This window comes from Rosa chinensis, chromosome 6 (assembly GCF_002994745.2).
Source record: "Rosa chinensis cultivar Old Blush chromosome 6, RchiOBHm-V2, whole genome shotgun sequence".
In the NCBI taxonomy this organism is placed as follows: Eukaryota; Viridiplantae; Streptophyta; class Magnoliopsida; order Rosales; family Rosaceae; genus Rosa; species Rosa chinensis.
The window spans coordinates 7222315-7244672 of record NC_037093.1 but is presented as its reverse complement, the minus strand read 5'-3'; the positions used below and the strand labels follow the sequence as shown (position 1 = coordinate 7244672).

Genomic DNA, 22358 nt, shown 5'->3' with positions numbered 1-22358 from the left:
ACACTGATTGAGAAATCACCACTGAATCAATTAAGGCAATTCCTGCTCCAGCTGCAATCTGTCTCCTTGAATGTCTACATTATTAACACCGTTGTTAGTAGAAGCGGAACTGAAACCAAACTATTTGATTGTTATCAAAGAATAGCTACCTAGTTTGCTTATACAATTAAACTTGGAAAAGAAAGCTGAAATGTCTAATGTGTGAGACTTACCTCAACAATTGCATATGTTTATCCTTGGAGCACTTGTATCTGGCCGACATTATATAATAAGACATTAGGATATCGTTCTTTAGGTAATTTTCAGTCCAAACAAACATAACCCAATAGGATTTTGAGCAACAGGAACAAATTAGGATTAATTTGAACTAGCAAAAGAAAAGGACAAAAAAGTAGACAATACTAAATAACTCAATAGCTTCTGTTATAATGACCTACCTTAAACTACAGATAAATCCCCAAAACCAAGTACATCAACAAACAAATAAGCATTAGCGGAGTACTCACATATTTTCGATGCCTGCCACTTTGCAAGTAGGCAGCTAAAGGCTCAGTATATGTCAAGCACTGCAACACCGAATTGAGATAACAAGTATTCCCCATGGTTATCGAACCAGCGCCCTGAAAATTTTTCAAACCATTCTTCCTCTCAATCATTGCAATATGTATTACCCGAAAAGACGGAAATCAGCTAAAACTAAAGTTCGGAAGTTGAAAAACAGAAGCAAAACAGAGACACTTTGTAATCCATAGTAAATTCCCAATTCAAAACTGAGCAATGACTAAATTAGGCTTAAAAATTAAATCTTTAACATCAAAAACATAATCAAAGGACACTACTACTACTCACAATTAACTGAAATGTGATGGGAAAGCTGAGCTCCGGATCCCATCTGTTTTCCAAAAACTCCGACCCGTCACTCTTCTTCGCGCCCGAACCCGATGTTCTTTTGTCAAGCAGTTTGCCACAAAATCATGAAACAAGAGAGACCTGCAAAAGGAGACGGCCCAAATTCATAGGATGTTAAAGAGCATTTGAGCATGATCTGTCACAGTGAAATTGAGATTACACTAGCACAATTCTTAAATAGCATTGAAATTGAGATTAAGCAACCCATACCTACAGGCTTCCTTCAGATCCTCCTTGGATTTCTTTGCCTGAAAAACAGAATGAACCCTATCACTGATTCCGACCAAGTCCAAGTACTCAAGAGTGAAAATTGATAAAGGCCCAAAGATTTAAGTAGATGGATTAGCCGAATTTTTTACCTCAATGTTTACTTGAGACCAGATTACAGACGAGAGAGAAGAGAGAAGCACAGACGAGAGAGAGGGAAAGGAGAGAGAAAGTGGATCTGGAGGAATCTCTCTCCTCCGTCACCGATCTCTGACCACCGGGGTGGACTCATCGTAACCACCATCTTCTTCGCCTTCCTTCGACGAGTCACCAGGCTACACCTCCGAGATGAGTCGACCACCATCTTCTAGGGTTGTGTGGTTTTGGTTCTATTGGAGGGAAGGGGGAGAAAGGAAGCGAGAGAGAGCGCGAACGGGAGGGGAGGGAGTAGAGGGACAGGTTTCGGGGAAGAGCGAGAGACAAAATGGGTCGTAAGTTTAGGTTGGAGATAAAGTGAGTGAGCTAAAGTGGGAAAATTTTGTCCCCGCGTGTATGAAAATTTCTAACTTGGTCTTTCCGCGTTTTTGAAAATTTTGAAATCAAAATATAGACATCGGTCAACAGTAATAAACGATGTTAATTATATAAATAGAAATCGATGTTAAAAATATTTTTTTACATTGCGTGAAGTCATCACCGATGTAATTGTCGTGATGTCTAAGATCAAAATTCTAGTAGTGACCCTTGAGTGGTTAAATCTAGAATTCAGACAAAAAAAAAAAATTGAACCACCACCTCTATAGCCATCCACTCCGGCCACTTAGCACTGTCGCAACTGATATACTAGCACCACAACCTCGAGAAGAACCTAAACTCCCCCATCATCCAATCCTATAACCAGAAGACGTCACCTTCTCCACCAATCTCAAACCATGAAAATATGCAATCAACGATGTAAACCAGTAGTTTGTCTCCTCCACCACACCCTCTAAACTTGAAGAACATGAAGGAGATGACTACACCAATACCAGCCAACAAAGACCTAACAAATCTGCCATCGTCACGCTTCCCTCAAAACAAAAGCAGAGACTTTAAAGGGTTTTTCTTTGCCAAACAATGTAAATTATAGAATTAATTGTATGCTTCTTTAGTTGGATGACGTTATTAATTTCGTGATAGACTACCATTTTTTAGAGTCATAATACGTCCTTGCAAAACATCGAAACATAAATTACATTGTTCAAGAAAGACCGACAAAAGGGTATGAAAATAGTTTTATACAAAGGCTAAAATGCCGAAGAGATTGGGATTATGCGGAAGAGTTGAAGAGGGTTAATCCAAGTAGAACTTTGAAGATCGAAATAGAGTTGAGAGGCGATGACCCTGTGTTTAAGAGGATTTATATTTGTTATGCAGCTCTAAGAGATTGTTTTCTTGATGGATGTAGGGCTATTGTTGGATTAGATGAGTGTGATGTTAAGGGTTCATATAAGGGTCAGCTTCTAGCTGCTGTTGGGGTTGGGGTTGATGCTAATAATGACATGTTCCCAATATCATTTTCTATTGTGGAACTTGAGAACAAAGACTCATGGACTTGGCTTCTTAAACTTTTCATAGAGGATATTAATGTGAGTGATGGTGGGACTGATTGGGTTTTCATATCCGATAAGCAAAAGGGTTTAGAGGCAGCCATTAATTGTGTTAGACACTCGTACGATAATTTCAGGTCTGATGGTCATATTAGGCTTGCACTAAAGCAGAACCTTTGGGCTGCGACAAAGGCTACTATAATCCTTTGGTATGAAGGTGAAATGAAAAGGACGTTTAAATTATCAGAATCATCACACAATTGGTTGGCAAAAAGATATGCAAAGCATTAGAGTAGGTCACACTTCAATACAATCCCTGAGTGTGATATTTTGCTCAACAATTTGTGTGAGGCCCTTAATGCTGTGATATTGGAGACAAGAGATAATAAGCCAATTCTGACTATGCTTGAAAAGCTAAGAATGTACTTAATGCTTAGAATGGCGGAGCAAAGGAAAATCAAGTGGACACAACTAGTAGGACCAAGGATATTTGGTGTTATTGAAGTAAAGAGAAATGATAGTAACAAGTGTTATGCTAATCATTCTGCTAGGGGAGAGTTTGAAGTAACACTTGTTCGTGGACAGATCGAGGAAGTTCGAAGTGGACTTCAGTAAGCATATATAGTTGCTCATGTCGGAAGTGGGATCTTTGTGGTATCCTTTAAGTTCATTTGAGTATGTTCATTCTTGTTATAAAAGAGCAGCTTATGACAAAACATATCCAAGTACATATCTCCAATGTCTAGTCCAGTCTTATGGCCCAAAACTACACACGAGACTATTAAACCTCATTTTGCTGTAAACAACCTGGAAGGCCTAAGAAGAAATGGATTAAAGAAGAAGCAGGCGAAGTTCCAAAGGGTTCAACAAAGTTAAAGAGATATGATGTGGCGGTACACTGCACAATTTGCAACGGTGAAGGTCATAATCAAAGAAGTTGTCTTAAGGTTAGTAATTTGATATTTTTTTCTCTAACTTTTATTTTTCTGTTTGTAAATTTATAAAATTTATGCACGAACTATATATTTTCATGGGTAGAGAACAGAAAATGATGGTGTAGGAGTAAGTGGAGGCAGAGGTGGAGGCCTTGAACTACCTGCAAGGAACACATCTAATGAAGCTCTGGTTCGAGGTAGAGGCAGAGGTAGAACTAGAGGCATAGGGAGACAGGAAAATCAAGTAGCTAATGAAGACCGAGGTGGAAGAGGAAGAGGAAGAGATGTAGAAACAATCAAGTAAGTGTCATGTATTTCTCTTTTTTAGATGTGGTTATAATGATCATGTAAACCTTTAGAAGTGAGGGTTTCTACTACTTTTCTTTCAAAAGAACTGGAGTAGCTGTTGCTATATCTTTGAGCTTGCTAAAGGTTAGTTGGATTATATATAGGACTACTCTAAAAAGCTTAATGAGACACAATTGTTACTCTTGTAGTCTTGTTACAATACACAGCAACATCAGTTTTTTTTTAAAGTCACAGTAATCTCAAACTAGCCTTTTGTGTAACATTATTAAACATCAATTTTCCTATTATTTTTATCATATTCTTAACATGTTCTTTAATGATTACTTTTTACTATTTTTGAACTCAAATAATGACATGCTTTAATTGAATATTCTTGGTGTCATTACAGAATATTATTTTGCAGTGCACAATGATAATGACCCAAACCTATATTGGTAATTTGGAAGAAAATATTTCTGCAGCTGGAAGTAGATTATTATTTTATTTTTCTTTCAATAATTGATTACCAAGACTTCGTTAATATAGTATGCATGTCAACTATAGAAGCTTGTATATGAATTGCATTGTATATGCTTCACGAGGGCTGTATGGTAATTTCTGTCCAAAACTGTTAATGGAGGTTAACATGAGGGGGTAAATCGATAGTTGATAAAAGGTGAGAGAATAAATCGGCTGGAATAAAACCGGAGCGGATAAATTGACAACATGTAGAAACCTCATGGAGCAATTCGACATTTTAGCCTTATTAAAAATAAATCTACCATTTATAAGGTTATTTCAAAGATGGGCTAAATACTAGTTAGTACCCTATGGTTTAGGTCCAAAATCAATTCAGTCCCTGGACTTCTAATTGCATCAAAAACACCCATACACTTTCAATTTTGATCTAATAGGTCCAATTCGTTAATATTTTGTTATGGGTTCAAGTTATAGTTGGATTATTTGTTGAAAAAGTATTTATTTTTAATAGTAGGACTCACTCCTAAATTGACTATGCAGACCACCTCGACACCACATCATAAAACATAGGCCATATATGAGCCACGTTAACAAGCTAAATAACTCAATTGTCAGAAAACTAACAAATTGGACCTATTAGATTAAAATTGAAAGTGCAAGGGTGTTTTTGATGAAATTAGAAGTTCAGGGACTGAATTGATTTTGGACCTAAACCACAGGATAGTAATTTGTATTTAGCCCTTCAAAGATCATAGTTGCCAGGATTAGACCTCTCATGCAGAATTTAATTAGTCCTAATCAAGTGAGCTACATTCCTAGAAGACAAATATCTGATAATATTATGATCGCTCAAGAATTGCTTTTCAAATTCAAAAAATCGTCTGGTAATAAGGGATTCTTTGCTTGGAAAGTTGACCTATCCAAGGCCTACGATAGGCTCAACTGGAGTTTTATTGAGTCTGTTTTGCATGAAGCTTCTCTTGTCAAACTAATCATGAGTTGTATATCCTCCACTAGTTTTCAGATATGCTTCAATGGAGAACTTACTGATTCTTTTCAAGCTCATAGAGGTATTCATTAAGGTGACCCCCTCTCTCCTTAGATTTTTGTCCTCTGTATGGAAAAATTAGCTCACCTAATCCAATCTGCTGTGGATATCGGGGCCTGGAAAGCTGTGAGAACCTCTCAATCTGGCTCGAAAGTTTCTCATCTCTTCTTGCAGATGATCTTATGCTTTTTGCAGAAGCTACTCACAATCAAGCTCGTATCTTAAAACAATGCCTTGATATATTCTGCTCCTTATCTGGTCAAGCTGTCAGCTATGAAAAATCTTTAATTTTTTGTTCTCCGAATACTAATGGTGAATTGGCTGGTGATATTAGCAATATATGTGGCTCCCCTCTTACCACTGATTTGGGAAAGTACTTAGGCATGCCCCTCATCCACTCCAGGGTAAATAAGTACACATATATTAGTATTTTGGACAAGGTTCAAAGTAGACTTTCAGGATAGAAGAGTAAGGTCCTAAGCATGGCTGGAAGACTAACTTTAATCCATTCTGTGACTGTTGCTATTCCAAGTTATGCCATGCAAACAGCTAAACTGCATACTTCTATATGTGATAGCTTGGACAAGTTAAATATAAATTTTCTTTGGGGAGATAATGAGGATAAAAGGTGAGTTCATTTGATAAATTGGGATACTGTGTGTTTGCCTAAATCCCTGGGTATTAAGAAATCTTCTGAGATGAATCAGGCTATGTTAGCCAAAGCTGGCTGGAGGCTTTTCCAAAATGATTCTGGATTGTGGGCTACTGTTTATAAGAATAAGTACTTGTCTCATGACAATCTTTTTTATGCTAATTATCAAATTCCTAAAGACTGTTCTAGTACTTGGCGAAGTGTTGTTTATGGTGCGAGTCTTTTAAAACAAGGGCTTACTTGGAGAGTTGGAGATGGTAAGAGAATTAAATTTTGGATTGATATTTGGCTGCTTCCTCTTGCTCTTATTAATTATATTCATAATGATGTTGAAATTGATATAAATGCTACAATTTGCTCTTTTTGGAATGAGAATGGCTGGAACATCAACTTGTTATATTCTTATTTCCCTGATGATATTGTTAGTTGAATTCTGCATACTCCTCCTGGCTTTGATGGATGCGGAGAAGATATCCAGATATGGAACTACACCTCTAATGGCGACTTTTCGGTCAAATCTGCGCACAACATTTTCGTTGATACTTATGATCAACATCATTCTCCTTGGAAATTCATATGGAAAATGCACATACCTCCCAAACTTAAAACCTTTACTTGGGTGCTTTGCCATGGTAAGTTACTTACTAATGTTCAAAAGGGTCAGAAGGCACTTTTCTTCTGATGACTCTTGTTCTCTTTGTCATTCTGCTAGTGAATCTCTTGTTCATCTCTTTAGAGATTGCCCCTGTGTTCAAAATATTTGGAATTCTTTCACTTTACCTAACTCTGTTATTCATACCTCTAACTTGGATTGGAATGCTTGGCTAATGGCTCACCTGCATTGTACTGTTGAAACTAGCGTTGATATTCAATGGTGTTCTTTCTTTGTTTTCATCTGCTGGTTCATTTGGAAATGGAGAAACAAATGTGTTTTTGATGTTTCTTTTCAAAGGCCTAGAAATCCTTGTATGCTTGTTATCTCTGCTATTACCGAATGGATCACTGCTCAAGCTAAAGTTAATGTGGATAGAAATTATTGCTTGAATTTGCTGAGTTGGTTGAAGCCTCCTGCTGGGATTTTTAAACTGAATGTGGATGGAACTAGACATGGTCCATCAGGAAAAATTGGTGCTGGTGGTGTCATTAGATGCTCTAATGGCAATTGGATCAAAGGGTTTCAGGTAAACTTGGGAATTGGTGAGATTCTTGATGCGGAAGCTTGGGGTCTTCTACATGGTCTTAAGCAAGCTCTTGGGTGCCATATCAATCAAATTGAAGTTGAATGCTAGTTTTGCTTTTCTCAGAAATTGGAACATGTTTTTCTAAGAAAAATTGAGTTTTGGACCCAAAAGTCAGCCTAGGATATGCTAGGTACTACTTTAGAAAAGAGACTTTTCCCCTAAAGTTTGTATAAATGAGCAAAATACAAGGATGATAGATTGATTGGGTAAAATACCATGAGATTTTGGGCAAACGGGCACAACCCCTATTTATTTTTGAAGTATATTCTTAACATTTTCTTTGATGAGTACTTTTTACTATTTTTGAACTCAGGTAATGACAAGGTGGGTTGGGCTCAAGCCCTACCAGGCTTTTTGGGTCCAAAAAAAAAATTAGGTATATAGATTTCTTTTCTGGCATTTCAAGCCCCACCGAACTCCCGAGTCCCGAACCTGCTTCTCTCCCGAGTCTCGGCGTCTCCGGTCTTTCAAGCTCCACCCAGCCCCCACCGGCGAGCTCCACCTCCAGCCTTTCAAGCCCTACCCAGCCCCCACCGCCGAGCTCCACCTCCAGCCTTTCAAGCCCTACCCAGCCCCCACCGCCGAGCTCCACGCCTCCACCTCCAGCAGCAACCTGCAACTAGCAATTTAGCAAATTGGGTATCTCTCTCTCCGTCTTCTTCTCATCCTCTCCTCCTCTTCTTCTTAATTCTGATTTTTGGTGATATGTAAATTGGGTTCGATTTCGAATTTTCCATTTGATCTTGTTGGTTCTGATGTTTTGATCTTGAATTCTTGGATGTTGAATACTTGAATTGTTTATGTTGAATTTTTTGGGAATGTCTCAATAACTTCTGATTATTTTGTCGTTCTCAAACAGTAAAATAAAATGGAGTGGGCTACGGCAATCCGTGATCTGCTTGCTAACAATGCAGGGCTGCCATATTCTGATTTGTCCGCGGTTGAGAATCAATTATCGTCTCTGGGATTATATCATTTTCAGCTTGGAATTTCCCAGTTTAGCTACAAGGATGGATCCAGCAAGACATTGATCGGGTTTTCTGGTTTGATTGAGTCTAGGAAAAAGCATAATTTGGCCATTGTAGGGTGGTTGACCCCTGATTTTCCGAGAGCACCTCCGGATATCTACCTGCTTGCCAAATATGATGAGGTGTTGGAAGCAAATCATCAGTGGGTTAGACCTTGTGGCAAGGTCGACATTCCTTACCTTCAGCAATGGAAAAATCACTCCATTTTATCCATCCTAATTGTTGAGCTAGTTGGTGCTTTTGGTTCATGGCCTCCCTTCATAAAGCGCCGCAACAATAAGTTGACTCCCTCTGTCTCCTCTACTAAGATACCCGAAGGAATCACTGATGAGCACCTCCGAAATGGCCTCAAGAACCTTATTTCTGATTTTCCCGAGTTGGGGGTTCATCTACGTAGCACTCCCATTCCTTTGATCAAGGGTTATATTCCCATTACCTATCATGGCAAGAATTACAAGGTCCAGATCCAAATACGGTTGGCCGGGTATCCACATCGAGCACCACAGGTTTATATTCTATGGGATCGAACCAAGTCTTGCATCAGAGAAGATTCACAATATGTGAGTTCGACTACTGGTCTAGTGCATATTCCACTTCTGCAAAATTGGTCTTTTCGTCTGGGCCTTGAGGACTACTGTACTTTGGTGGGACTGGTTTGGAATATGGTCGGCTTGTTTAGTCTTCACCCACCTGTGCGCTCAGGGATCTGTGTGCCTTCCAATTCGGGTACCACCAGTTATTCAAATGTGCCTTCCAATTCGGGTACCGCCAGTAATTCAAATGAGGAGAAGAGAGAGGAGGAGAATACAGAGGGTGCAGGGTCGGATTATGAGAGGCAACAAAAAGATTCTGAAAATGAACTAAAGATGTTTGAATCATCTGGGTGGAGAGGCTTCTTTGACGGTTAATGGAAGTGACCAAAATAATAACAATAATAATGTGACATTCAAAATGGTAAGAAATTGGTTCTTGTCTTGTATTTTGGTCTCTATTGTCTTTTGCAAATAATGATATAAACTGAGACGATTCAATACTACTTATTGTGCTAAATGCTACTTTCTTTGAAGTAATAGGCCGTCTTTGATTTTTTGAGATGTACTTCTGGAATCCTGCATTCTGATATTAGTGAGTTATTATGATGTGAACAGTCACTGCAAGCTCTGAAGAAAATATCTCAGGAACACCCAACTGCCTGTCTACGAGCTGGTGCTCTTATGGCAGTGCTTTCTTATCTGGATTTCTTTTCCACAGTAGTCCAGGTAATCCATTTATATTATTTTGCAACTGTTTTTTGGTAGCTGAAAGGACGTCATCTATTCACTTGGGATCTTCATTAACTGTATCTATGTTTCAGCGTGTGGCATTATCAACTGCTGCGAATATGTGCAAGAAACTTCCTTCAGATGCAGCTGACTTTGTGATGGAAGCTGTCCCATTACTGACAAATCTTCTGCAATATCATGATGCTAAGGTATTTCTACTTTTCTGAGTTTCAACTTCTTCTTTTTTTCCCCTTTTCTCTCCATTGAGGATGTGCGCATGTTATTGCTGTAGGTTTTGGAGCATGCTTCTGTATGTCTGACTCGAATTGCTGAATCATTTGCATCATCGCCTGACAAACTTGATGAACTATGCAACCATGGACTAGTTGCTCAACCTGCATCCCTTATTTCTACCAGCAATTCTGGAGGTGGGCATTCATCTCTCAGTACACCTACTTATACGGTATGTCTAATTTGTTTGTTTGCATTTTCTTTTGAAATTTGGATAAACACAGTACACATGCATGATACGTGTATGAGGGTTTCAATTTTGACTTGCAAACCATCCAGGGCTTAATCCGGCTACTTTCAACCTGCACAAGTGGTTCTCCATTAGGAGCTAAAACTTTGCTTTCTCCAGGGATAACTGGCATTCTCAAAGATGTACTTTCGGGTTCAGGCAGTTCTTCCAACACTACAGTTTCTCCTGCTCTAAGCAGACCAGCAGAACAGGTGATTCTTGCTTCCTTTTAAGTTAAATTCTAGGTTCTCCGTCTAACTATTTCAAATGCATATGTTGATTGAGAAGTATGTGTTACAGTAAAGGCGCCCCAAAAAACCGTATTCTTAGCTCCTAATTAACCCCATTAACGGTAAATAGTAGTTGTCAGACTGACATTCTTCAATTGTTTTAATCAGTGTTACAATATCAATACTAAATATCGTACCTCACAATTCATATTATTGACTAGATCTGAAACTTAAATGTCTTTATTTTGTCTCTCTGAACTTATGTTGTAGTAATCTCTTGGTTTTGACTCTTGAGTTGGATTGGAAAAGGTTGTGTTTGCAGTGCTTTTGGTGAATTTTCTTCAAATATGAAATTCAGCTTATCTAGTTTATAGTTGATAGTTATATCTCATGCAAAAGCAGTTCTTTATGCATGATCAGAGATTCTCAGATATATATATATATATATATATATATATATATATATTATAAGTAATTTATGGATTTCCTTTTCTAGTTCTTTCTCGTCAAGAGCAGTTCATTGTCCTAGAGAGCATATCAACAAGGTCGTAACCTAGTGCTGATCTAGATCCATGCCAAATTTTGTAGGAATTGGGTGCGTTTGTGTTGGATTGAATAGGATCTGTTTCCTGTATCGGCTTTCTTTTCTAGATCTTTCTCAAAGATCAGTTTGTTGTCCTAGAGAGCGGAAGAACAGTGTTGTAACATAGCCTACATCTAGATCCGCGTCAAACTCTTGTAGACCTTTCGTTCATGAGTGAAGTTTTTCAGAGATAATCATATGTGGTTGTGTGTATATTTATATATATGTATATACCTATAACAAGAATTGTGCGCACATGAAAGCCAATAATTGTATGTGTGTGACTACATGTAAGTGAGTTAAACAAAATGGTTTTTGCATGGGCTGAGTGAAGTTTTTCAGATATTTTACATTTTATTGGCTTTCTTGTATAAGTTAATATTTGGAATTTGCGAGTAGTTTTGCTTTTTGATTGTGTAAACTAGTTTTTTGCCGTCACCATAAGTTTATTGCCAACCCCTATGTCCTGGACATCTTGATCCACATTAAGTAATAATATGAGTGGTTTGCTTCTGCAATTACTTAGGGAGCATACTTCATATTATATTAAAATAAGTTCATCTAATTACTAAGAACTAGTATGTAAATGCAGTTACACATTTTTTTCCAGGTTATTGTCTTTTAAATATCTCCATGCTATGAAGTTCAAGGTATTAAGTGTAATAGATTTGAGTTCAAGGTATTAACTTCACTCTGCTTTCAATAAATGGCTCAAACCCTTTGGTTTGATGCAAAAACTGTTGTGAATTAGGAACTTTTTTTATTTTTTCTCTAGCTGTGATTCCCAGAAGCTGTGATTCCCAGACCCCTACTGGTGTATTCCTGTTTAGATATTTATTCCATTTGTTCCACGTCAGTTTAGATTTGAATGAGAGCTTGTGGTCTAGCGATTGTATGTCTTAGTTTTATGGACAACTGAAAGCAGCAAAATAGAATGTTATAGGGTTTTATGTGGGTTGAAATTGTGAATTATGAGGTGTCTGATTTCGTCTCCACTATTAAAGTTTGTTGTCCGGTCTTAATTGTGGCTTGGTTTTAATACATGTATAATTTGGTTGCGCTTCATTCCTTCTATGTGTTACGCATGTCATCAGATATTGCAATTTATCTATCATTGACATTTTTTCTTTTTTCTCCTTCCAACCTAGATTTTTGAGATTGTCAATCTTGCAAATGAGCTGCTTCCTCCACTTCCACAAGGAACCATCTCCATGCCGTCCAGTTTCAATTTGTTTATGAAAGGACCTATTGTGAAAAAGTCATCTGGTAGCAGTTCTGGGAAGCCCGAAGATACCAGTGGAAGCGCTCCTGAGGTTTCAGCTCGTGAGAAATTATTGAACGAACAGCCTGGTCTTCTTCAGCAATTTGGAATGGATCTCCTTCCTGTGTTTATACAGGTTGGTTTATTTTCAGAGCTAATGTCTAGTTTATTAATTGATATAGATGGCAAATGATGTGTGGACATCTGTCAAGCAGATTTATGGCTCTAGTGTAAATGGCCCTGTTCGCCACAAATGTCTATCGGTCATCGGGAAGTTAATGTACTTCAGCCCTGCAGAGATGATTGAGTCTTTGTTAAGTATGACAAATATTGCAAGGTAATCTTATATGATATCCATATATCTCTTGATATGCTGATACTGGGTTATTTTAAACTTACAGCTACTAATTTTTCTGTTTTTAATGGATTCATTAGTTTCTTAGCCGGTGTTTTAGCATGGAAAGATCCGCATGTCTTGGTTCCTGCTCTCCAAATTGCCGAGATACTCATGGAGAAGCTTCCCAAGACTTTCTCCAAGGTGTTTGTCAGAGAAGGTGTGGTTCATGCTGTTGACCAACTTATTTTAGCTGGTACTCCGAATTCAGTTACTTCACAAGTCTCTTCTGCTGAAAAGGACAATGATTCTGTGCCGGGATCATCACGTTCTAGGCGTTATAGACGTCGCAACAGTAACTCAAATCCAGATGGAAATTCATTGGAAGAATTGAAGATTCCTGCTTTGGTAACTGTTGGTTCGCCTCCAAGTTCAGTGGAGATCCCAACTGTCAACTCCAGCCTTCGTGTAGCTGTGAGTACATGTGCAAAAGCGTTTTAAGGACAAGTACTTCCCTTCAGACCCTGGGGCGGGTGAAGTTGGTGTCACTGATGATCTATTACATTTAAAAAATCTGTGTGTGAAGTTGAATGCCGGTGTAGATGACCCAAAAATAAAAGCAAAGGGAAAATCAAAAGCTTCTGGGTCTCGCTTAGTTGATAGTAATGCATATAAGGAAGAGTATTTGATTGGTGTGGTAGCCAAGATGGTAGCCGAACTAAGCAAAGGGGATGGTATGTCTACCTTTGAGTTCATAGGTAGCGGTGTTGTTGCAGCTTTGCTGAACTATTTTTCTTGTGGCTACTTCTCGAAGGAGAGAATTTCAGAAGCTAATTTGCCTAAGCTTCGTCAACAAGCCCTCAAGTGGTTTAAGTCATTTGTTGCTGTTGCTCTTCCTTTGAATATTGATGAAGGAAGAGTAGCCCCAATGACTATCATAGTTCAGAAGCTACAAGGTGCTTTGTCCTCTTTAGAGCGGTTCCCTGTTTTGCTGTGTCATTCATCTAGGTCATGTACTGGAAGTGCATGCCTCTCCTCTGGACTTAGTGCATTATCCCAGCCCTTTAAGTTGCGTCTATGTCGAGCACAAGGAGAAAAGGCTCTCCGAGATTATTCATCGAATGCTGTACTGATTGACCCATTAGCAAGCTTAGTTGCTGTTGAAGAGTTTCTTTGGCCTCGAATTCAGCGAAGTGATTCTGGTCAGAAGGCTGCTGCATCTGCTGGAAATTCTGAATCTGGAAATACTCCTACAGGAGCTGGTGCTTCATCTCTGTCTACTTCAAATCCTGCTTCTACCAATCGTCGCCATTCAACTCGTTCCAGAACATCTGTAAATATAGGTGATGCTGCTAAGAGGGAACCTTCACAAGAGAAGAGCACGAGCTCATCTAAAGGGAAGGGTAAAGCGGTTTTGAAACCTTCTCAGGAGGAAGCAAGAGACCCTCAAACAAGGAATGCAGCTCGCAGAAGAGCAGCTCTTGATAAAGATGTTCAAATGAAACCTGTGAATGGGGACACTACTTCTGAGGTGTGTTACTGCTACCAAAACAATATCCGTAATTGTAGTTTTAACCGACTGGTATCGGATTCTTTTTATTTAGTTTAGTTCATTGTGACACGTATCTTAGATATTCCTTCTACATTACATGTTTATGCAACACAACAATCAATTATATTCATTTGGGTGTCCTTGTCGTTTAGCCTCCCCCTTCCACGTTCCTTTTCAATGACATCATTTCTTCATTTGTTTTGCAGGAATTGGATGTCAGATAATTGGTCAATTTATGTTGTACGTTATCGTTTATAGATCTGTATTTTTTTAGATCGTGTAATCTCTTCCTTTTACTGGCATACTTTGTCCTGATTGGTTATGTCCGAAATCTCCCTTTTCTGAAACGTCATTTGTGTTTCTTTAATTTGTAGGATGAGGAATTGGATGTATCTCCTGCTGAGATTGATGACGCATTGGTTATTGAAGATGATGATATCTCAGACGAAGAAGATGATGACCAGGATGATGTATGCTAACTGAATCTTTTACTTGTATTATGCAGTATACGAGTTGGTGTGTGCCATGCTTTAACTATTTTTTATCTATATGTGCCATGCAGGTTCTCAGAGATGACTCTCTTCCTGTTTGCACGCCAGACAAAGTACATGATGTGAAATTGGGAGACGCTGCTGAGGATACTACTTTAGCTTCAGCAACAAGTGACAGCCAGACTAACCCTGCTTCTGGATCTAGTAGCATAGCTACTGCAGTTAGAGGATCAGATTCTGTTGACCACAGGAGTAGTAATTCTTATGGTTCTAAAGGTGCAATGTCGTTTGCTGCTGCAGCAATGGCTGGGCTTGGGTCAGGTAGCCACGGTATCAGGGGAGGTAGAGACCGACAAGGACGCCCTCTTTTTGGTGGTTCGAGTGATCATCCCAAGTTGACCTTTACATCTGGGGGGAAGCAGCTGAATCGGCATTTGACCATCTATCAGGACATTCAGAGACAGCTTGTGTTGGATGAGGATGATGATGAGAGATATGCTGGCAGTGATCTAATGCAAGTGATGGTAGCAGGCTGTGAAGTGATGATCTGCTACTTAGTGTAATAAATTTTTTAATGGACTTTGCTGTGGTGATTGTAATTAATACTGGGTTAGACCTGCTGTATTATGCAAATGGAACAGCTCTTCAGGTGACTGTGCCACTTCTAAGATGAGGCGAATTTGGTTAAATTTGGCACTTCTATCACTAGGGTTATTTTGGGAACCATTTGGAGTGAATATCATTTTCCCAATCTGGTTCTTGGTGGAATGAATTGAATTGTTTTAGTGAGGTGCTTAGCTAGGGATGGGCATTGGTGGGTTCTAGGCCCTGCCCAAAAATGGATGATTTGCTGATGGAGATGAGGATGATTGGTAACCTGTGCTGTCTAGTCTACATTATTCTTACTTGATAATGGTATCATTGTTATTCGTTAAGTTAGGTAATGCTTATTTGATTATTCATTTAGAACTCACATTGTATAGATTATTTACTGTTCTAAATCTCCATGTTTATATGGAAAAGAAAGGATGTCACAGTCACACATGTAAGGATGGGGTATCAAAATACCCCATGGGATCTGGATTAGGAGTGGGTTTACCTCAAAACGGGATTCACGGCAGGGAAAGAATTTTAGGATCAGAGATGGGAAATACTGTTCTGATTTTGACATGTTTCTATTTGATAAACTCTCTCTTTTCTCCTTTGCTAAGATCTGTTATATGGCAGGATGAGGAGGCATTTTTCAAAGATTTTGCGGAATCACATAAGAAACTCTCTGAGCTTGGGTTTACTTCAAGTTCCTCCAAGATTATTGCAAAGTATAGCACCATACTGGCAGAAGGTGCAGTTGGAGTTGCAGTTTGTGCTGCTGTTGTGATCCTGGGCTACTTATATGAAGTTCGCAAAAGAATGTAGACTTGCTCAACTGATTGGTTTCGATCCTAATGTATAAGTAGAGGTGGCAAACGGGCCGGCCCGGCCCATTTTAAGCAGGCCTACTCGTGCTTCGTGCCGTGCTTGGGCCGACTCATTTATTATCGTGCCGGGCTTGTGTCGGCCAATTTACTTAAACATTAAGCCCGGTCCGGCCCATAGCCCGAGCCCATATTGTGCCGGGCCGTGCTCGTGCCTACCCACTATAAAGCACGATTTTAAAATCTTAATTTAAATAAATAAAAAATAATTTTATTTAACTATTTAGAAAATTCAAATAAATTAAGTTCTACAATGTTTTTCTCATTCTTAGCTTTTTAAGATTAGTTTTCTAATAATTTTTTATATTCTACTGCAAGAAAGAAAGAAAGAAAAAATAACTCAAAATATATTGATTTATATAATGAAGATTGAGTCTCATATTATTCTTTCCTTCATTCTATAGTTGTATTATTATGAGATTAGTCTTTATTCATAAACATATATTTAATATTTAGAAAAAATACTTTATGTCAAAACAAAGATATAATGTTTTTTTTCACTATTTTGACAACATAAATGAAATAGCATTGGTGGAATTGTCATGAGATTTTAAATAAGGAGGTCTAATATTCAAAACTATCATTGTGGTTTTTGAATGGGGAAATGATCATTTACCCAATTTTAGCTTAAAAATTGCCCACTTACCCAAATACTCTAAGAGATTATTTCCCTAATACCCAATTAAGTATTTTTTAATTCATTTTTATTTATTTTTGGGACAATTTTGCCCTCATCTTCTTTGTCACTTTGAGAAAGAAGTCATTGGAGACCTTGCTTGACTCCGGTGGCGGACTCTGGCGACTGGTGACATGACTCTGGCGATCGTTGACCGGAATCGGGCAACCAATGACCGGAATCCGGCGACCGAACTGGTGACAAGATTCCGGCGTCTGAATTTATTGTTCCCTAATAATACTCAGTAATCAAATTATTGTCCTCTAGTGAATTGCATAAACTCCCAAAACCAAAATGAATATACTACAGGCACAATTGATCAATTTATATGCATATTATTGCCCCCCAATACTCATATTATTGCCTCCCAATAATCATATTATTACCTTCAATAATCATATTATTGCCACGCAATAGACATGTATAACTACTCAATAAAACTTTTGTTTTTCATTCTTCTTTCTTTTCAGCAATAAAACACTACAAAAATTGCATCCAACTGCAATGTTAACCTGCTTCTATTAACAAGATATTACCCAACTATTGTACTTGTTTTCTAAAAAAAAAAAGAAAAAAAAAGAAGCCTACTGTACTTGCAAATCATACAGAACCAACGGGGAAAGCAAGCTCTAGAACAACTTGTGCTGAATATTATGAGGCTACAATACCGCAATGCACTTTCTCTCATTCTTTGGCCAGTTCGCCGACCAACCCCCTGCAAACAATCAATGGCAGAAGACGAGACCGTTGCAACAACATCACCACAGATGGAAGAAGAACAGGAGGCAACAACCGTGCAACCACCGGGGAAATTAAGAAGAAGAGGAGGATGCATCCCTGATCCGACCTGAATTCGGAGAAGAAAACGCATTCTGAACCGAATCCGACACAGCAACTATCCAAGCCGTATCAGAAGAAGAGGAACCACAGATCGGAGAAGAAGAAGAACCACTGGTGGCTGAAGAAGACAATGCAGCCAAGACCCGATCTGAATCCGGTGAAGAGAACGCAGTCGGTCCAATCCCGACACCGCCCGCATCCACCGCCCAGCCCCTCCCGGGAGTTGCGGAAGCGTGAGCGACGCGAGTCGACGGTGGAGGACGAGAAGGACTGACAGAGGTGGTTCAGAGAGAGAGAGGTATCGGAAGAAGAGGAACCACAGATCGGAGAAGAAGAAGAACCACTGGTGGCTGAAGAAGACAATGCAGCCAAGACCCGATCCGAATCCGGTGAAGAGAACGCAGTCGGTCCAATCCCGACACCGCCCGCATCCACCGCCCAGCCCCTCCCGGGAGTTGCGGAAGCGTGAGCGACGCGAGTCGACGGTGGAGGACGAGAAGGACTGACAGAGGTGGTTCAGAGAGAGAGAGAGAGAGAGAGAGAGAGAGAGAGAGAGAGAGAGAGAGAGAGAGAGAGAGAGAGAGAGAGAGAGAGAGAGAGAGAGAGAGAGAGAGAGAGAGAGAGTATGAGGGCAATGCTGTCAATAAATATTAGATTGGGTAAATGAGGTTAAAAAACTCTTAATGGAGCAAGTGGGCAATTTATAGACTAAAATTAGGTAAGTGGTTACAACCCCTTTTTAAATATTTTTAAAAATAAAATGAAATTTTGTGTTTGAAACGGGCCTGCCCAAATATGTTGTGCTCGGGCCTGGCCGAGCCAATGGGCTGATATTCCTAGGCCCAACCCAACCCGTTATTCTAACGTACTCGTATTGTGCAGGACCCATGCCGTACTCGTGCTTAGCGGCCCGTTTGCCGCCTCTACATATAAGTGACATTGAATTTTGTTACTTTATTTTTATTTTCGATTAGAATGAGAGTGGTCTGTCTTCAAATCTTTGATATAATTAATAACCCATTCCTTCAGTGCGGCTTAGCTGCGCGCGTGATGCATTTACTACTAGAAACATACAAGTGAAACTTTTGAGTCATTTTGAAGTAAACAATATATTGCACGGCTGAAATGATTACTTATATTATGAGAATATGAAAAAGTTGGTTATCAAATGATGAGGCATAGTGGCTTGTTCAACTGTTTGGGCCCTATCAAAAATCCTACGAAATCAGATATTGCAAGAATAACAGATTGTCGAAGATTTTAATTTCTTGGTGTACAAGATAAGCATGGAATCTACGATGTATCTTCTGAGTTCCCTTTTCGAGATTTTCAAGCCTTCCTATTTAGATAGTTACAAAACTTTTCTCGCAAGTAACACCCGTTATACCCATGAACCTAACTTTATATATAAAACACTGACCAAGTAACCAGCAGCCAATCAATCTTCGAGACCAGTTTTCTTCGATATATATTCTTCTTCAAGTTCTTGAAACAATGGGGGGTCATGCCATAGGGATTGACTTGGGGACAACCTACTCATGCGTAGCAGTGTGGCAGCAAGATCGTGTTGAGATTATAGTGAACGATCAAGGCAACAGAACCGCTCCATCTTATGTTGCCTTCACTGATACTAAGCGATTGGTAGGAGATGCAGCACTTAACCAGATCATCAAAAACCCCACCAATACAGTCTTTGGTATAATCATCAATCTTATTCATCTCACACCCACAAATATATCAAATTCTAATTAAATGGTTTTTTTTTTTTTTCGAGAAGAATTAAATGGTCTTCTATAAATTGTATTTTTATTTCCTGCAACTGCTTTCTTTTACCTTCTTTTCTTTCCTCAACAAATTCTTGATTACAAGGCTTCTGTATTGTCGTTTCGTAACTTTGGAAAGCCGCGAAACCAGGTTATTTAAAGCTTTTGGAGATTGATTTAGGCCCTGCAGCTAACACTAAAGAAGCCACTAACACTTCTCGAGACACATTATTGTAGATATTCTCCATTTTATTAAGTTATTATGATTTTGCAAAATAGGAAATAGTGTGTATAGTCGAGACAGAAAAGAAATAAGTGCCTCAAGTAGCACTCGTATTTTCAAAGTGTTAATTGCTGGCGACATCGATCGGTATGAAAATCATCCAACTTCTTTTTTCCTAACCGACAAACATTGTTGATTGGCAAAGTTAATTGAACCGGCCGGTTTGTCTCGTGTATGTGTAATTGTGTATTGCTTCGATATCGGATGTTTCATAAATGCCTGATTCTGTTCCACAAATTTGCCATTTGCAGATGCAAAGCGATTGATAGGTAGAAGATTTAGTGATGCATGTGTTCAAAGTGATTTGAAGCTTTGGCCATTCAAGGTCATCGAAGGTCGTAATGACAAGCCCATTATTGTTGTGAAAGACAAGGGCCAAGAGAAACACTTTGCTGCTGAAGAAATATCATCCATGGTACTATCAAAGATGCATAAAGTTGCTGAAGCCTATATTGGATCAAGTGTAAAAAATGCTGTTATTACTGTCCCTGCTTACTTTAATGGTTCACAACGTCAGGCTACCAAAAATGCTGCTAAAATGGCTGGCCTGAATGTGATTCGTATTATAAATGAACCGACTGCTGCAGCCATTGCTTACGGCCTCGACAAGAAAGCCGGTTCGGAGAGCAAAAGAACAGTTATGATATTTGATTTTGGTGGTGGTACTATAGATGTATCACTACTGGTAATAGGTGATGGCGTCTTTGATGTGATGGCCACCGCTGGAGACACTCACCTTGGAGGTGAAGACTTTGATAACAAAATGGTGAACTACTGTGCCGAGCAATTCAAGAGGAAGCACGATTTGGACGTTAGCGGGAACTCGAGAGCTCTTACGAGGTTGAAAAATGCATGTGAGAAGGCAAAGAGGAGACTGTCATTCACATCATCAGTTGACATCGACATCGATTGTTTGGATCAGGGTATTGACTTCAATGCAACTATTACTCGAGCCAAATTTGAACAATTGAACATGAATTTCTTCAAAAAGTGTATGGAGCCTGTGAAAAAGTGTTTGAGTGATGCTTGCATGGACGCTGGGAATGTGGATGATGTTGTTCTTGCTGGTGGCTCTTCCAGAATTCCGAAGGTGCAAGAGCTATTGCAGGATGTGTTCAACGGGAAGGAATTGTGTAAGGGCATCAATCCTGATGAGGCGATTGCATATGGAGCAGCTGTTCAAGCTGCAGTCTTAAACGGGTGTGGAAATCAAAATGGGAATAGGCTTCAAGATGCAGTCTTAAATGGGTGTGGAATACCAAATGGGAATAGGCTTAAAAACTTCACTCTCTCGGACGTCACACCTTTCTCACTTGGCACAGCAGTTTGTCGGGTTCATTATGATCATGATCATAATCATGATCTTCCAGAATGTAATGAGATGTCAGTTTTGATTCCAAGAAACAGCAAAGTTCCCTTCAAGATGAACAAGTACTTTACTACCAAATCTGACAACCAAGATAGCATGTTGATCAGTGTATTTGAAGGTGAGAGTAAGAAAGTCTTGTATAATAACTTTATGGGTGAATTTGAGCTCTGCGACATTCCTCCAGCTCCCAAAGGTGTTCCTACGATTGATATTTGCTTTAATATTGATGCCGACGGTATCCTCAACGTCTCTGCTGAAGTCAAGTCCACTGGCAACAAGAGAGGGATTACAATAAACACCAAGACAAGGACCTCCTGATCATATAAAGGTGTTTAGGGGAGTGGAGATGAGAGTGAAGAAACCTCATATAATATCTTGATGGGTGAAAACGACCGTCCTCCAGCTCCCACACTTGTTCCTAAGTTTGATTACTGCTTTAATTTCGATGCCAACGACATCCTTAATGTCCCTGCGGAAGAAAAGTCCACTGGCAACAAGAAAGGGGTTACGATCAACACCAAGACAAGAACCACGAGGTATTCTTTAGTTCTTTCTACGACCATGTGTGAGCTAACTAATAACCAGTCTCAATTAATTGATCTTTTCGTTAAAGCCATTTTGATTAATTAGCATTAATTTGTTTGTTGTTGTAGGAAGGAAAGCACATGTGTTGGTCTTTTTAGGTAGATAGACCAACTTTCTGTTGCTCACGTATTGTGTATGCCTTTTTGTATCATTTTTGTTATCATGACATTACTGTTTCCTTCATTTAACCCAAATGTTTGGAGTTTAATTTGGGGTACATCAAGTTTGATTCCTAAAACTATGAAGACAACTATTTTCTTTCTTCTTTTTCTGTTATTTTTTTTCTTCTTCTTGTGTGATTGATCCGAAAACAATATATATACCAGAAAAGCAATTCAAGTCGTGTAAGAAATTGTCTTCATCATCTACTTTCATTGTGTTCAAATTACATTAATGTAACGTCCCGTACCTTAATTTATCAGTTTACTAGTCATTTGGAGGGTAAACGACAATTACTTTCACTTTTTACTTTGTTTCGATACTTTTAGTGGCCCTAAAAGTTGACTTTTTGTTCGGGTCAAAATTTGAGAAAATGTTCTTCATGAAAGTTGTAGAGAACGTTAAACCGAGCGTGTGCATATGTGGTACGTAAAATCGGAGCTCGTATGCGAAAGTTATAAGCGAAAATGTGAATGTTACTGTTCATGATAACTTTCTATATATATAGAAAGTTACTGTGGTAGATTTCCATTTCCGGAAATCTACCTTCTCTCTCCTCTCCCCCGACCTCTCTTCTTTCCCTTTCGGATCCTTCTTC

General features: G+C 39.0%; 2 pseudogenes; both read left to right on the top strand.

Moving 5' to 3' along the window:
- The first annotated feature begins 7754 nt into the window (after positions 1-7754).
- Positions 7755-15579, top strand: LOC112172679 (annotated as a pseudogene).
- A 3516-nt stretch (positions 15580-19095) lies between these two features.
- On the top strand, positions 19096-21334 carry LOC112170720 (annotated as a pseudogene).
- The last annotated feature ends 1024 nt before the right edge of the window (positions 21335-22358 follow it).